Source organism: Carex rostrata, chromosome 10 (assembly GCF_964058835.1).
Source record: "Carex rostrata chromosome 10, lpCarRost1.2, whole genome shotgun sequence".
In the NCBI taxonomy this organism is placed as follows: Eukaryota; Viridiplantae; Streptophyta; class Magnoliopsida; order Poales; family Cyperaceae; genus Carex; species Carex rostrata.
This window is the reverse complement of record NC_135927.1, coordinates 3,586,182-3,603,357: the sequence shown is the minus strand read 5'-3', so window position 1 is coordinate 3,603,357 and position 17,176 is coordinate 3,586,182. Positions and strand designations below refer to the sequence as shown.

Genomic DNA, 17,176 nt, shown 5'->3' with positions numbered 1-17,176 from the left:
AAGAATAATATAATAATAATATAAAAAAAATTAAATTTAAATTCTTATTCGGTGGGTATACACATGTGTCTTTTTGAGATGCTATTATTTTCTTGGGGAGTCCGAATTCATCATGCATTCATGCTAATGGAAATTAAAAAATAAAAAAGAAATTAAGGGAGCGGTTAAAAGAGGGAGGCGAAAATTGCCATTGATGGCTGACTGAAAAATATTAAATGTGTGCTTGCTTGCTTGGTTCCTTGCTGGCTCTGGAGGCTGTGCCTGTTATCATGATTAAATTGTTTTTTTTTTTTTTTTTTTCTGGTTTTTTGTGTTTGCTGGTTTGACTGGTTCCTAGTTGTCGTGTAAAATTTGTGAAATTGGGATTTGTTGTTGATAATCTCTAAGATCTGTGGCAAATCCCAAATGGTAGAAATTTTAGAAACACGGATTTATAAGTTACATACGAGAATAATAAAGATTTTACATCTCCGCATGATAAATTGGGTGGCTTTCTGAACTCCGGTCTTGATTTAGAAGATTTGATAGTGTCGTCATGTAAATGTGTTTGATACTTTTGGGTTTTTTGTTTCATGTTACACATGCGAGTCCATGTTGCAACCCATTTTTTTCCGCAAGTCTCCACTAATCCAACACTAGCAAGTAGCAATCAACGGTTTGAGTATCCCCTCAAATTCGTTTAATGTCAATTATTAAATATCAGTTTTTAATCTATTCAAGCGGTCAATTCTAAATTTTTTATGTGTCAAATTTTAGTTTTTTATACTTAAATATATATATAAATAAAATGTTAACAATTATCAATCCTTAATTTGTAGCGTACCAAGTAAATATTTAAAGATAGACAACTTCATATTAAAAGTGGGTCGATCTATAGCAAGGTCCTAATCAATATTGCTTGGCCCAAGTCAATAATTTTACATGCCCTGACAGTAACGTGTTTGCATTAATTCAAAAAATTGATTGGAGAATTGTCATATTAAGAAATGACTTGAATGACCAAGGTGTCCAAAACCAATACATAAATAAAATGTTAACAATTATCAATCCTTAATTTGTAGTGTATCAATTAAATATTTAAAGATAAACAACTTGATATTAAAAGTGGGACAATCTATAGCAAGGTCCTAATCAATATTGCTTGGCCCAAGTCAATAATTTTACATGCCCTGACAGTAACGTGTTTGCATTAATTCAAAAAACTGATTGGAGAATTGTCATATTAAGAAATGACTTGAATGACCAAGTCTATAAAATTGCTTCGCCCAAGTCTGTCATTAATTCAAAAATATTATGTCGTTGGAGAATTTCTCGGTTTACATATTAAGAAATGATTGATCCGCATCAAGACAAAATAGTCTGCATTGATTGATAACAACCCTACGTAATAATTATTTTAGATGAAGTCTTCCTGATTTTAATATCCTTATATCAATTTCTAATCCGTGACTTCCCCATACACTTACTATATGAGACCATTACGTTTTGTTTGTCTTATCTTATTTATTTTAATCTCAATAATGGAGTAGAGAATAATTTGTGTAGTTTTCTTATCTGGTTCCATCTGTTTCGTTTTCTCTAATTAATTAGTACTATGAATATGAACATCTTACCTATCAAATAGAAAATTTCCTATTGGTACGTACTGATGATACGAACATCTTACCTTATAATCATAGTTTTAAATTTAATTAGGTTAAGTCTATAATAGTTTAAAATTGAAAATAAACCATACTTTGGGCATAAACAGGAAAGCAGCAATTAGTATCTAAGTTGAATTTCTAGTTGAATTTTTTTTTTTTTGTTGAATCAAATTTCATTTTGTGTTTTCAAATGGACCACATGACTGCACTGACTATAACTAGAAAAGCAGCTCTATGTTTTGTATGTAAATTATATTAAATTTGAACTATATCATCTATTGTCTCCCATTTTATGAAATAATTTTGGCAATGCTCCATCCAATATCATATACACTTTTAACAAATTTACATGTAACAAATATATGATTCACATCTTCATGTTCTCTACATATATAATTTTTTTTTTATGGTTAGTGGCTTTAAATGCTAATTAACCATTTCATTGATAAAAAATGTATTTACAACGAGTCAAATGACTCTAATTTCTAAATTTAATTTTATTGATAAATATTACTTGGCCAAAGTCAGTTTTATTAGGTTGAAATTTTAATTTGTCTTAACAATATTCACATTGAGATCAATATAATATTAATTTCATAATGTGGTGGTCAATCCATTTCTTTCTTCTTAAAATAATAATATAATAATAACATAAAAATATATAAATATATATATAAATTTAAATTCTTATTCGGTGGGTATACACAAGTGTCTTATTGAGATGCTTCTATTATTTTCTTGGAGAGTCCGAATTCATCATGCTAATGGAAATTAAAAAAAAAAAAAAATTATGGGAGCGGTTAAAAGAGGGAGGCAAAAATTGCTTGCTTGTTTGGTTCCTTGCTGACTAAAAAATATTAAATGTGTGCTTGCTTGCTTGGCTCTGGAGGCTGTCTGTTATCATGATATAAATTGTTTTTTTTGTTTTTTTTTTTCTGGTTTGACTGGTTCCTAGTTATCATGTAAAATTTGTGAAATTTGGATTTGTTGTTGATACTCTCTAAGATCTGTGGACCATACTGTTTCAAGCCATGATATGAAGACCATAAAAGTTCTCCTGAAATCTGGTCTTGAATTAGAAGATTTGGTAGTGCTTTTATGTTAATGGGTTTGATACATTCGGGTTTTGACCAAAAACCTAAAACTGAGCATAAATTACATTTCAAATCAGCTCTATAAAATGTGAATTTTTGTTTATAAGCTGAATAATTGGTTGGATATAAAGGAAAATCCTTTTAAATTTTCTCTGAATTACAAATGGCGTGCCGGTTTTATAATTAAACCCAAAACTACTTAGTAGTAGTACATGAATAGATCATGTATTATCCAAAATTGGCCATTTTAAGGTATTCAATCTAAAGCAGAGACCACACTGCCGATAATGTGCGAAATTTGCGCAGCTTTGATCTTTCATGCATTTTGAATTGAGCCATGTCATTGGTCTGTTTGGGCCTTCCGACTCTTGAAATTATAAGAAAATAATTGACAATATGAAATCCATACTTGGGCTTTTTTGGGCTTGTCCTTTTTGGGCATCAAATGACCCAAGACTTTGGTGGAGAATGTGAAATTTAATGCTTGGTCTAATTATGTTGCAAATTTTGTAAAAAGGCCGAGCTAGAGAAAAAATATTTGTATGTGAGCTATTAAACAATTAATTAAATTAATGGAAACGCCATTAATACAAAAAAATGGGAATTTCTGTTAAACAAATGTTGGATGGTTATACATTCTTACCGTTCACCAAATCACCTATTACAGCGTACCACCTACGTACGACAGGGATAGACAAAGTGGATGATAGCAAAATTGCACCGTTTTTTCTTAGTTATTTATTTATTTATTTATTTATTTCAGAAGTTCAATATGACAGGGATAGACAAAGAGTAAATAAAATAATAATCTTTAACGGTATTTTTCCAATATTTCTAAACAATTAAACAAATATGCATTCAAAAATTGTATACATGCATGTGTCATCTTGTAATTAAGATGCTTTCCGATAAAATATTATTTCACGTACGTCATATGAAGTATTATATTATTTTCTAATTACTATTTATCATACCATCAAATAAAATAAAGCCATAACTATGTAACATAATTTGAATTTAGCTGTAAATTGATTTGAAATGCTTAAAGATCAGAGCGAATCTAGTGGTGACACCTAATTACATTCAACCAAAATTTGCATCACAAGTTCTAACATCTACTATAGATATTGCTATGAAGTTTTCTTTATAGAAATTAAAATGCGCGCAGAAACTGTTGGGCATCAAATGCGACATTAACTATATATGGTCGATCAATTTTGCTTTTATAAAATCAATATTTGAGATTTCATATCTGGAAAATTAACTGTTGTTGTGGTGCATGAGTACAGAATAAGAAACTTGATTGCTAAGATAAATACTACGAAATTTAGGAAATTGGCAAGATAAAGTTTATTGTTTAATTGCCACTAAATCTCTTTATCAGTGCTAAAACGCTAACCTCTAAGGACCCCTAAATGTTATTTAAACTTTTGGATATAATAATAAAAAATTGCTTCTTTCTATGTGCATTTCATGGAAGGCCCATTTTACATAGTGGTTATGATAGATAACAGGAAGAAGTCCTCTTTGCGAGTTGTTGAATTTTTAGAAGATTATAATCTTTGAAACTGGCTATTTTGATGTTTTTTAACTATATGATTTTCTAAACAAATTAAAAGAATTTGTCAAGTCTCAATCATATGGTATATTTCGAATCATTTATATATATGGTGGAACATATGCTAAATTATGTTCTAAACATACTATATATGTGAATTATATAAATCATACTTACATTTAATATTAGATTTTAAAATTACTCTTTAATTTTGAAGATGATTAAATCTCTACCAAGTGATTCCCTTTAATTTTCATGCATAATTTACGATATTGAGCAGGTAAATGGGTTATTTTATGATGTGGGGGACAAAAGAAACCCTGATTACAAACATAACTATTCTAACAATTACAACCCGGCCAATAGATGGAATCACTCTAATTTTAGATGAAAAAATGACTTGAATGACCAAAGTACCCAAAACCAATACATAAATAAAATGTTAACAATTATCAATCCTTAATTTGTAGCGTACCAAGTAAATATTTAAAGATAGACAACTTCATATTAAAAGTGGGTCGATCTATAGCAAGGTCCTAATCAATATTGCTTGGCCCAAGTCAATAATTTTACATGCCCTGACAGTAACGTGTTTGCATTAATTCAAAAAACTGATTGGAGAATTGTCATATTAAGAAATGACTTGAATGACCAAGTCTATAAAATTGCTTCGCCCAAGTCTGTCCTTAATTCAAAAAAATTATGTTGTTGGAGAAATTTCTCGGTTACATATTAAGAAATGATTGATCCGCATCAAGACAAAATAATCTCCATTGATTAATAACAACCCTACGTAATAATTATTTTAGATGAAGTCTTCCTAATTTTAATATCCTTATATCAATTTCTAATCCGGCCGTGACTTCCCCATACACTTGCTATATGAGACCATTACGTTTTGTTTGTCTTATCTTATTTATTTTAATCTCAATAATGGAATAGAGAATAATTTGTGTAATTTTCTTATCTGGTTCCATCTGTTTCGTTTTCTCTAATTAATTAGTACTATGAATATGAACATCTTACCTATCAAATAGAAAATTTCCTATTGGTACGTACTGATGATATGAACATCTTACCTTATAATCATAGTTTTAAATTTAATTAGGTTAAGTCTATAATAGTTTAAAATTGAAAATAAACCATACTTTGGCCATAATTAGGTTAAGTCTACCAAGTGATTCCCTTTAATTTTCATTTAAATAATTTTGTAAAGTTTAAGTTTTTTTGTTTGGAGTGTGTGGCAAAAAATAAGACATTTGATATATTTATGAAGTGATGTCGTCACTCTTTATAGCTTTGATTTGATTTGTCAGTTGGATATTGCAAGTCTAAAGATAACACAAATTAAGGACTTGGCCTTAATTCAAAAATTTCCAAGCTCTAATAGCTCTTGTTGATCTTCTTCTCTTTATTTCTGCTACTAAAATAGTAGTTTAGAGCTACTAAAATATGTTCAAACCTCAAATTAGATCTCTGTCCATGCACAAAGCACCTAAACTGACTTCTAGTATGGTACCAAGTCCAAACTCAGAAGCCAAGCACTAAGAAAAGGCCACTGATATAGTGCAATGCACTAAAAGCATCAAATTTGATTATACCAGCATGTAGAGTATTCAAAAGTGATACAGGGATCAAACTACAAAAGTGATTATACCAGCATGTAGAGTATTCAAAAATACACAAATTTAACATAAATTTCAATTTGTTTGGATTTTTCTATAATTAGTTATGAATTTCCAAAGTTCAGCTTTTGAAAAAACTTTAAATAGCCATAACTTTGGCTAGGAAAGTCAGATTTACGTGTATGACCACTTTTCGGAAAGGGAGGGATGATACGGATCCGAATATCGCCCAGGGGTCGACTCTGGGCATTCAAAACATTGAAATTTCGAAAAAAACATTGTTTAGTGTCTCAAAACTTCAGTTTAAAATAAGCTTATTGGCAAATTATTGGCAAATTTAGTGTAATAATTTATCTAAACATAAATTATTGGCAAATTATTTTTTATCAATTTTTTTCTATTTTTTTTAGTGTAAAATAAGCTTATGGCCAAAATGTCCGATTTTCCTATCCGAATCAGCCGATACCGGCCGATAAACCGATTCCGTATCGGTATTGGCCAGGACAGATTCTGATCCCGATACCGATATTTCCTACTATGCTTACAATGGCACCATATCATGACGGATATCTATGGAGAAAATATGGGGAGAAAATGATTATTAACAGCAGATTTCCAAAGGTAATTAATTAATTTAATTAAGTAATTAACTATATGATTACAGCAAGACTATATGATTTCTAATAAAATAGGTGAGAAAATCCCACTTTTTTCAAAAAAAAAATGTCAATGGAAACATATGTTGTGGTTTAATGGTTCCATATGTTGTATTTGTGAATTGCAAATAAAGAATTCTATTATTGCCAATCATAGAAAGATTAGAACATGGATATAATATATAAAGATCAACTAGTTATCTCCCACTTCATTTCTCTCATTTATCCTCCGGTCAATAATTGTCTTTGTTGACCGCTAATTAAGAGGGTAAAGGAGGCACAACTTCCAACTTGCATCATTATAGGTTATTAAGTGGGGATAAATGTATTTTGATACGAAAAACATAAATAGACAAGGCTATTATATACATGTTCTGTAGCCATGTTCATTTTATGCATTCAAACAAACAAAATAAATAAACTAACTGACAATATAATAATTATTCTTGCTTTGTCTTTTCGTTTTACTCCTCATCTTGCCTAGCTTCATTATCTTTGTCACCTGGAATTCATGTAAATAAAGTGATATGCATGAGAGCTCGAACAAATTCCCTGTGCGAGTTTTTAGTTCCGGCCGGAATCTTCGTGATATTATCCTTAGATATCAAATGAGTTTTTCTCATCGAAGCATCCTCTAGTTTAGTTATTTACAAAAAAACCTACATTTTTACTTTCCACTTTACATTTCTTTTTCATCTACTGACGATTGCAATCCCAACAACAAACCTCAAGCAAATTTGGCTGGGATGTCGTCCTAATAGCGAAAACCTAAAGCATCTTAAAAGTTCTTTCAAGGCAAAATTTGAGAACAATTAATAGAAATAAAACATAAGGTACCTTTATGGTAATAAATTTCTGTTAATAATCATCATTTAAAACAATGTTCCATCAATGTTGAGTATGAAAATCTAACTATTTATAGTAAAACAGAGGAAACAATTATTAATCAAGAATATTTTTTTTAGATTTTAAATATACTTTTAGAAATTTCTTAATAATAACTAATTTATCAGAGTTATAAAAATAACTGAAGAACACTTACTAATAATATTAGTTTTTCAGATTTTAGTCATAAATTCATTTGTTTTATAAACACTAATTTGTTCTATCTTTGTGCAGAAGCAAAAAAAAAAAAAAAACTTTTATGAGCACGAGAATAGTTTTTATCTGTTACAACAAGTTTCCTTTGTATTGCAAAAAACAATTATGTTATGTGTATTCTCAAACGTTTTTATTTATCATATATTTATATATATATATAGAGCTTGGCTAATATCAAAATGTTTACACCACAGCTCCCATGCAACCAAGTCGTTTTCAGATTTTTAAAGACCAAATGATTGATTAAACCATTAGATGTGATCTCTATATTAAAATGTGCTTGGAGACCTAATTTTACATTTTTTGAAATTTTTTTTTTACTATTTATTAAGCCACATTGAAAATCACTAATCCAATGGTGACTTAACCAAACAATAAAACCAGAAGTCACCATTGGATCAGCGATTTTCAATGTGGCTTAATAAATAGTAAAACAATTTCCAAAAAATGTAAAATTGGGTCTCCGAGCACATTTTAATATAGAGATCACATCTAATGGTTTGAATCAATCATTTGGTCTTTAAAAATCTGAAAACGACTTGATTACACGGGAGCTGTGGTGCAAACGTTTTGATATTAATATATAACATATGTAATAGATGTTTTTGTTTTTGTTTTCTTTTATTTGCGTGAGAATCAATCAAGCTAACTGGTTAGTTTTTAACGTTTCTATAATATTATATTAATGAATTATTTGAGTGTTCTTTTGTCGACTGATTTAATTTTTTACAAACTTTTTTCTATTATTTTAATACAAAACAATATTTTTAAAAAAAGAGTGATGCTGTCATGGATCAGAATTTTTTTTCAAATTTTTGTCCGAAGTTATCACAGCCGTTAATTTTAAAAGGGTAAAATTGGAATGGCTTCATATAATATTTTTTCCGTTAATCTTTCTGTTAGAGCTCCGTCACTTTGCTCCCGTCTCTTCCTCTCGTTAATCACCCCTCCCTTGCGAATTCACATCTCTGAGATATCTCTCCCTCTCGTCGTCTCTTCCTCTCGTGGATCGCCCCTCTCCCTTGGGCGAATTCGCATCCTCTGAGACCTCCCCCTCCTGTCGGTCTCCCCCTCTCGTTTTCTCCGTATCTCCCGTCGGTCGCTCTTTCTCCCTTTGCTCCGTATTACCCATCTCTTGTTCTCTCCAATCGCTTTGTATCCTCTAGCCGGTCTCTCTCTCACGCACACAAGACCCTCTCATCAGAGGGAGGCCAAAGCAGGTAACTGATTCTTTCTCTGGGTTTGAAGAATCGGTTTCTGGTCTTCCATTACCATGTCAAGTTTTGTTTTACAAATTGGTTTTTCTTATTTAATTCTGAATTTAAGTTATGTCTCAATTGAGGTATCTAACAGTGTCAGGGGTTGTATCCTGACATCTTTGAAGCTTGTTAAGTTGTCCTTGTGTGCAAATTTTAGTCAGTTTTGGTGTTATTATAGTTAACTGTATATTTTCTCATGAATCCAATTTAAGCTTATTCGATTCAACTTCACATATTAGTTCTAAATTAATCCATCATAAGGATTTGTATTTGAATTTGTCTACTTGCAACATGGGTCTGGTTTATATTAAAATATGTTGCTAAGTTAGCTAGTTAAGTGCCATTGTCAGTCTGTTGTTGAAATGAAAGAAAGGTGATCTACTTGGGTGTTTCATAACCTGTTTGATTAGTAAGCACAATAAAAAAAATGACAGTCAAATCATATTTTACTTCTTTTTAGACCTCACTAAAATTTGGTAATGCTAAACCAACAGATCCGATATGCGTCTGCATTTCTTCGATCAAATAGTATTAATGGTGCTCCTGGTCTTACCTATTTTATTGAAATTTGAAAAAAATGCAGTCCCCAATTATGCACATAAAATAACTGGTAAATTATATTTTATCACCCTACCAAATTTGTATTAATCTTCTCAATTTCTTATAGGAAAATGATGCTGCTAGAAGCTATTTCGAAGAACTCAGTGAAATTGATAACTTTCATTCATAATCCAATATTTACAAAGGTTGCACTTTTATAGGCGATATTGCTCACAGAGAATTATTATTTAGATTTCTCAAATTAATTACGAGCGGCACCTAAGTTACGCGTTGGATGCCGTTGTGCCGAAGGCTGATATGCTTTTGCAATTGAATCATACATAATGAGCCAAGCCTGAGAAACTAGTTTTTCTGTAATTTTACCTTCTAATGAAATCAAATAACAGAGTTGCACAGATCAATGTTCTCTGGAAATCTTAGCCATAACTCAGAACAACAGAGTTGAATTACTATATTATAGACTATTAAGCCAAAACAATAATTCTTGAGTTTAGAGTACAAATTAGGATGGACATGCCAGTATTAGAAGAGAGACCTGGATTAATTTGTTCTCTTTTACTGTAGATGGCCTTGGTTAAATAATTTGCATGGATGTATTATTAAATCTGTCAAATATATTTGTAGAATCTAATATGGATTCTGATAACATGCAGAAGCAGCTTCAGAACAAAAAAATTGAGCAAGAGGCACATAAACTCTAGTTTCGCATAAGAAATGATGTCATTCAAGAACTCCAGGAGAAGGGGTTTGATGTTGAGTGAAACCAGTTTCTTTTGGTCATTGCTGTTTGGCCCCTGAACTCTCTTTTTCTTAGTTTTTTTGACGTGCTGTTTTGGTTCTGACTTGGAAAGAATTTAAGATCTGGATGGTTGTTTTGTAAATCTGCCAAGTGAGGTGGGCATTTGTAAAATAACTCTTAATTAAGCATGGTGCCTTTTCTCCTTTTCTTTTTAAAATGTGTTTTCAAAAGGTAACTCGGTGCACAAGATGTTTTGTGTGTGATAGACCGAAAAATGATGTTCCTATGAGTATATGTTTTGCTGTTATGATGCGCTTATCATAAAATAAAAAAGATGGTATTGGGTTGATACCAGTCTTGTAGGTAACTAGGTACCAATATGAGCAATTTAGACATAGAAATGTTATCCATTAGTAACAATTTGCTGAAATGAATTTATTACTCATGAACAATTTAGATATAAATAATGCAACAAAATAAAGGTAATTTGAATAAAGGTAATTTGAAGTAACCTCTAGTTGAGGAGCATGACTATTTGCTGAAACAAAATAATTATAAAAAAAATTAAGATGGCACAGATGGAAACAAATGAAACATGATAGTGGTATGAACTAGCCAATTTCATTACCAAAAAAAAAAAGGAGTAAATGCAAATGCCAAGAAGAAGTATCTAGAAACTAATGAATTGCCTTCTTAAGCAGATGGTATCTAGCAAACCTACAACTACACCTTCGAAAGGCCAAATTGGTTGAGTTTGCTAACCAACACCAATTCAATCCCGTAAGGAATTTCACATACCTAGTAATGATAGGGAACTGAAAAGGATTTGTAAATTACACAAATAAGTTTATAAGATTTGCAAATTACTTTTTCATAATTTCACTAACAATGAACAGACTTGTGTACAGTAACACCATCAATTTTTAAATTATTCTGGTGAAAATTGTATACTCCAAAGTTGATTAGCACATTAATTAGGGCCAGAATCTCCTTCATTCCTTAAAGTATTTTACACTAGGATTAGTTTTGCAAAATGAAAGATGATTAGCACATTAATTCCTCAGTGAGTCCGATAAAAAAAAGTAAAATAAAAAAAGAAGAAGGAAGCCAGTTCAGGTGTTAAATATCAATACAAATGAACACTAAGGAACCCAATTTCAGCAAGATTGAATCCTCTTTATCTCTCTTGAAAGGCCTGTGATTATCATCTAAACTTTATTAGTGGAACTTATAATTTATGTTACGTACATTAAAGATAAAAACAAGCAAAAACGATAGAATTGTACTTACAGGTGTGATCTCACTATCTCACGTTGAGATTTTTGTAGTCCTTAGACTCTGAGTTGGTCTGATTGCGTCTTAAGGCCGGACCGGGAGGGGGAGAGAGAGGAAATAAATGAAAAGAGAAGGCAGGCGGAGGGAGAATGGGGGCAAAGCAGAGCGATGGGGAAGCGATAAAATTGATCGGGTCTGATAACCGCCTAACTTGGCGGGATTAGGAGTGAATATCGAAATTAGAGAGAGGGATCACGCGGGATAATGAGCGAATATCCAAATTAGAGAGAGGGATCCCGACTTAGAAGAGTCTGAAGGGTGGGACCCACCGTCAGTGTATGTATATTCGTTGAATTAAAGATGAGGAGGTTTCCTTTTTAAGAGCAGTGTTCTAAATAGCTAGCTATAGCTTTTTCGGATCATAAAAGCTATGGCGCTATGCGCGATATATAACTATATAACTAGCTATTGGCGTTATAGCTAGCTACTTAGTGTAATCGCTTATTTTTTTTTAACCGTCCTACTATACCACAAAAAATAAAAATGCTTAGATTCTGAGTTATTGATTCCAGTTCAAAAGTCACTTCTATGTAATCTAGAAAATATTGTGATCCTTTTAGGACATTTAATTTATAAAAAGTTGTATATATTTTGAGAATTCTTTTTGAATAATAATTATTAAATAACTTAAAGTTTTTGTTTTTTTTTAAATAGATACAACTTTTCATAAATTAAATGTCCCAGAAGGATCACAATATTTTCTAGATTACATAGAAGTGACTTTTGAACCGGGATCAATAACTCAGAATCTAAGCATTTTTTTTTTCCAATAACACATAAAGAAATATATTAATTTTTCTTACAGCCGCGAAAAATTCGGCCTGAAAAATATTGATCCGGGTTATTTGTTACAGTCTTTCTAATAAATCAAATTATATTGTATTCCATCTATTTTCAAAGAAATATATCCAACATTTCTAATATTTCAATACAAAAAATAAAAAATAAAAACAAAATTTTGTTTTATAAAAAAAAATGGAATTAAAATTCCAACCCGTGGAAAAATTCCACGGGTGGGGTATTTTTAAAATTATTACTAAACTTTGGTTATTATTATTAAAATAATTTTTTAATTGGATAAAAATAAAAATGTCGGCTTATTTTGAATTAATTGATTAATTCCTCTATTATATATATACCATATATTTTTCTTACTTACTGATGTAATTTTTTCAATTAGTACACCATGTTCATATATTAAATTAAGTTGTTATTACAAACTAACTTTAGTGCTTTTATGTTGGAATGTTTCATGTCTTTCAAATAATATATTGTTAGTGTTTGAAAATGCTTAATTCTCGAATTATTTTTTTAATTAAATAAATGTGTTACTTACACATGTAAAGTGCGTGTGTATTGTTAAGCGTAGTTTCATATTATAATAATAGAAACTAAGTTAAATTAAGTTTATTTGATAAGTTTGATGAGTTAAATAATTTTTTTTAATAATTATGAATATATACACATAATTTTAATGAAAATACAATATTGTTCGCATAATTCTGATTAATAGGCCGCATATCGATTAATTGCTTGACAGTATCCCGTTCGTTCGACAAGCGCATACCGTTATTTACAATACTGATATACACAATTTTTTATTGATATGTAAATAGATCATATCTATTTATAGAAAAATTTGAACCCTTTGAATATTCCAAGTTTGGGCCCTAATATTTTATTTATTTTTAATATATACAGATTATTTTTTTTAAATATATGAAAAATATTTTTGTTTCTTTTGGAGCCCCATAAATCTTGGGACCCGGAGCGGTCGCCCTGGCTGCCCAACACCAGGGCCGGCCCTGCATCCAATCTAACCACAATAAACAAAAACCTGAGAAATGTAGTCATTCTGGCAAACCTTCTCAATTCTCACTAATCTAACCCCGAAAAAGATCAAAATTACAACAAGATAATTTGGATGATGTTTTATTAAATAATAATAATTTTTTTTATGGAACTCTAAATATTTCTCTTGAAAAATGTATTTTTTTTTTTACCAAAATGAAAAAAAAAATATTTCAGAAATTAATTCTAGAACATGGGCAACATGCTTTTGCTAGTATTACATTGATGAAGAGAGGAATGACCAAATTAATGAAGAAAAAAAAACATATTAAGAATAACAAAGATTAAACATAGCAATTTTTTCTTTATTTACTAGCAAAAAATTGCACAAAACAATAATGGTATTTTGATCAACTGAAAAAAGAGGAACGAATTTATATTCCATATCAGGATTGACACAAAAATCAGCCATATCCCTGTGTATATGCGCCTTTTTTTATTTTTAATATGTACTTCTTTCGTGGCACTAACATAAAGTTCATTTTTATTCAGTTGAGTATAATTTAGTATTGCTAATCTTCATTAACAATGAGTTGGCTCCTTATTTTGAGATCACAAGCAGACTATTTTGTAAATCATAAATCATTCAATCTAAATATCGCTAGTCATTTGCAGCCAGGTTTCAATAGGTACAGATATCTTGAGATTCTAAGCAAACATCATATACACAGGTTAAACTTTCTCATCATATATGCAGTTAAGCCCCCTAAAATCTACAACCATGAAAGTAATCATTTTTCTAAAGACAGCGATATACACAGCCAGAAAAAAAGGAAGGAATTAAATCTCCTTGGTAAGGCTGATGCCATAACAAGAGGCGAGTTTGGGGATGATGCCATCATGCATAGACTTGTTGATAATCTCATATTTCTTGTGGTCAATTGTCAGTGCTTCTTTGTCACTGCTCAGCTTCTCCTCCATCTCCAGTATGCCTGCAATTCCAAATATCATTTCTTAATCCTTAGACTATAAAATATTATTCTATGAAGTAAATTTACAAGTCATCCCTGTAGTGTTACTGTTTTTCCACTTTGGTCCCTTGTTTCTTTTTAATGTTCCCTTTCCGTCTAATTAACATTCAAATTTCCATCATCTTGATCCCTACCAGCTTACTAAGTCAAATCAATCGACAAAAGTCAAAACATAGGAAAATAAATAAAATAATAAAACATAAAAGCATGATGATTCAGAGGAGTCCATACATATATTAAAATACAATATTGGTTTTACCAAACTAGCCTACATAGTCATGTGGAGGCCATACATTCTCTATGGATACAAATCATGGCTCTCAGAGCCCATTAGAATTAAGCATTATAATGGAAATAGAAGGAGCTGCCTTTTTAACTTTATTCAGGTAAGCACTAGAATTAACAGGAAAAAGAAAGGAAATGAAGATGGGGTTAAATGTGCAAAGTTAACCTAACAACTATGCAAAGTGTACTCCTGAAATAGGATCTCCCATGTAGAGAATTGCCAAGTATTTTCAATAATTTTTGTTTGTTTTCAAAATTGATGGTTTTTTTAATGTTCTGATAAATCGATTTTGATGTGCATCCTAGACCAACCTGAAGATGTGTAGTGTAAACAGTGAGAGGTAGCATAAGTGTTCTACTTTCTTACATACATCCTACACCAACCTGGTTTGGGCTAACCAGATGGGTCCACTATGTCAGGATCTCAGAATTGACAGTGACAGGTCATATATCAGATTTCTATATCCTAGACAGGTCAGGTTGAGAGGACCAACTCTTAAACTACTCATGCAACAAATTGCAACCCCTATCTCTAATGTGGAGCATCCATCAACTGCCAGAGCAAACATAGAATCATGTCATAGGAGCATTATTGTGTACCTGGATCAATTAAATCTAGTGCTTTTTGAAGGCACTCAGAAATTGGGCTCGGTTTCTTCTTCAAAAGATTCTCTATCAGATGATTCGTCTTTACTAAAGTACTCCTCAATTCATCTTCTGACGTGTAATACTTGTTGCAAAATGATGAAAAATTACACTGATGCCCTTGTCTTATTTCTTAGCTAAACAACAAACCATATTAAAATGAGAAAACAAGCACAAAGAAATTATTAAATCGGAAGGTACGATCAACACATGTAACAGGTCTGCACCTGTATCCCACCATCAAAATCTCCTGACCTCAGTAATATGCAGTACAAAGTGTAAGCATTATAAAATTAAGAATAGATGCTTTGATTTATATACATTAAATTGAAATTTAGCTACCACAAAACTGTTACCAGTCTTCACTGTTACACAGGAACATGTACCAGAAGTTCAGAACCAGACACCATTATCCAATCCTTTGCGGATTAACCCTCAGCTGTGCAATAAAGCTTCAATTTATCCTGAATTTTACAATTGTCTTAAATAGGTGTCAGCCCATTTTGCTCTCAATTTATCTCAGCTGTTCAACATAAAACAAAAACAGCATAAACAAAAACAATAGACCTTGAGCTCTAGGAAATAACTAACAATTTTTAAGGCTACAACGGTAAAATAGTGAGCACCTGTGTACTCGCAACATTCCATCTATAACTGCAAACTTACCTACAAATTAAATAGCAACACAGTAGCACTCCTACAATGATCATATTTTAGCTGTAATGGAGGATAACAGTGATGAAATAAGAGAATCTGCTTGGCATTTATGGCGGGTTCAATCAAGAACTGGGGTTATCCTTAGTATGACGCCTTCAGCATCCGCCTCAGGCATGGAGATCGACGACAAACAGTGAGCTCTCTCCGTTTGGGAGTAAGAGGTTCACAAAGTGTACGAAGCGCCTGGAATTCTCTCCAGGGCTGCTTTGGAAAGGCCAAACCTCCACAGTTTATTGGCGACCCGAAATACTCCCACTTGACTCCCTCCTCTCCAGAGCGTCCCACTATCAAGTAAATATATAAAAGGAGAAGAAAAAATTTGGGTATATATGAATTAACAATTTGGTTTGCATAATAGAATGGTTACTTGAATTAAAATCTACTTTGCAAAAAATGTAAGAAGCAAAAGAAGTACAAACCTGATTTGGCCTCCCTCTAATGAGAACGAAGGAGTAGGAGATACAAAGCGACTGGAGAGAACGAAGGAGTGGGAGATACGGAGCAAAGGGAGAAATGAAGACCGACGAGAAGGGAAGATACGGAGCAAAGGAGGGGGCGACCGACAGTACGGAGAGATACGGAGCAGCAATAGAGCGAGCTCCAATGGGGATTTCGCTTCTTCGAGAAGTCGGCAGCGGCGAAATATATTCGAGAAAGAGGAAAAGAGAATAAGATCGCTATTATATTTTTATGACTATTTTACCCTTCCGAAAAATATTTCCGTCAAACTTAACGTAGAGTTTTCAAACTTACAAAATATCTGAACCGTTCGATCTTGACTACATGGACGGTCCAAATTTTTTTTGATCCATTCCAGAATTTGCCTTAAAAAAAATGTGAATTTTCCGAATCGATATGTCCAATGCCTACTGATTCACCCGATTCCATGGTCAACTTACCAATTTCACTTCTGATTCTGATTTTCGAAACAATAGTTTTGATTAATTTTAGTTGATTTAAAAAAAAATACAATCCTAAATTAGCCACTTTAGCCCTTTTGAAAAGGATTTTTGGGTTATGCTGGTACAAAATATCAAAGCCAAGTGCAGACAACAAGAGGTTACTTGGGACTAGACGTTCTGTACCAATATAGGTACCAAGTAAACATTAGAAATTGCTGCAAGATTGAATTGAAA

At 31.6% G+C, this 17,176-nt stretch overlaps 2 long non-coding RNA genes across 3 annotated transcripts; one reads left to right on the top strand and one right to left on the bottom strand.

Moving 5' to 3' along the window:
• The first annotated feature begins 8,659 nt into the window (after positions 1-8,659).
• On the top strand, positions 8,660-10,421 carry LOC144560877 (uncharacterized). The gene is made up of 3 exons (XR_013513505.1): positions 8,660-8,897; positions 9,604-9,682; positions 10,151-10,421. It is a non-coding gene; the product is annotated as an uncharacterized LOC144560877 (long non-coding RNA).
• Positions 10,422-13,957: 3,536 nt separating this feature from the next.
• LOC144560148 (uncharacterized) lies at positions 13,958-16,664 on the bottom strand. 2 transcript variants are annotated; one of them, XR_013513344.1, is made up of 4 exons: positions 16,460-16,664; positions 15,990-16,324; positions 15,279-15,846; positions 13,958-14,354 (listed from the first exon to the last, which is right to left on the bottom strand). It is a non-coding gene; the product is annotated as an uncharacterized LOC144560148 (long non-coding RNA). The 2 variants fall into 2 exon arrangements; XR_013513343.1 differs by having other exon boundaries at positions 15,279-16,324.
• Positions 16,665-17,176: the final 512 nt, after the last annotated feature.